This window comes from Octodon degus, unplaced genomic scaffold (genome assembly GCF_000260255.1).
Source record: "Octodon degus isolate 3935 unplaced genomic scaffold, OctDeg1.0 scaffold00337, whole genome shotgun sequence".
Classification (NCBI taxonomy): Eukaryota; Metazoa; Chordata; class Mammalia; order Rodentia; family Octodontidae; genus Octodon; species Octodon degus.
The window spans coordinates 1,038,242-1,039,398 of NW_004524913.1; the positions used below are offsets into that span (position 1 = coordinate 1,038,242).

A 1,157-nucleotide genomic window follows, 5' to 3' on the forward strand; every position below is an offset into this window, starting at 1 on the left:
AAAAATGAGGAAAATGAAAAAAAAGGAAACAAAGATTTTGTAAATAAGGAGGGGAAGAGAGGTTAAAGGGAGGGTAAGGGAATAGGAAAAAAAAACCAAGAAATTGAAACCTTATAGATACTTGGGAAGGCAGTTTCTTATATATTATAAAACTAAAGAGATTCTTCCATATTTTGTAGCACTCACCCTACGGATTTATCCAAAGGAATAAAAAATATATGTCCATACAAAAACCTGCATGGAAGGGTTTATAAAAAATTTATTTGAAATTGTCAAAATTGGAGGAATTTAAAGGTTATTACAATGAGCAAATGGATAAACTGTAACATATCCAGAACATGGAATATTATTCAGTACTATAAGAAAATAAGCTATTCAGTCTTTAAAAGACAATAGAGGAAAAGTAAATGCCACAAAAAATATGTCAATAGCTAGCATGCTGCTAAGTGAAAGGAAAAGGCCATACTTCTTGAAAACACCTATATGTCTTTCCAAAATACAAAACTTCAGAGGCAAAAAAATCAGAAATAGTACTTTGGTCAGCAGCACATACATTAAAATTGGAATGAGAAAAATTAGAAAAATTAGAATGACCCCTGTGCAAGGATGGCACACAAATTTGTGAAGTATTACCTATTGAAAATATCTATCTATATTTATCTATCTATCTATCTATCTATCTATCTATCTATCTATCTAAATGTTATAGATATAGAAATCACTTATAGATGGGGAGCTCTATAAGTAGTAACCACAATCCAATGAAAAACACAATGAGACATGTAATAGTCAAGATCCCAGATTTTGGCACAAGAATAATATACCGAAAGCTGCTAGAGAAAAGAGGCAGATTACATTCAAAGGAAAGCCCATCAGAATTATGGCCAACTTCTCTTCACAAACAAGGAAGGCAAGAAGAGCATGGAGCAGAGTACTTCAGGTCCTCTATGAAAACAAATTATAACCCAGACTACTATACCGTGCAAAACTCTCTTTCAAGTTTGATGGAGAAGTGAGATGCTTTCTTTTTCTTTCTTTTCAAAGTTTTATTTTTTTTTCTTTGCAAACTTTTATTGATAAACATATAGCAATGAGACAGTTTCAAATCAAATCGAAAGTACAGTTTCAACAAATAATACACTGCATATATTCTTCTT

The 1,157-nt window shown here is 31.5% G+C and overlaps 1 non-coding gene across 1 annotated transcript; it reads left to right on the forward strand.

The window, feature by feature from the left end:
- The first annotated feature begins 530 nt into the window (after positions 1 to 530).
- On the forward strand, positions 531 to 641 carry LOC111814510. The gene has a single exon (XR_002819472.1). It is a non-coding gene; the product is annotated as a U6 spliceosomal RNA (small nuclear RNA).
- The last annotated feature ends 516 nt before the right edge of the window (positions 642 to 1,157 follow it).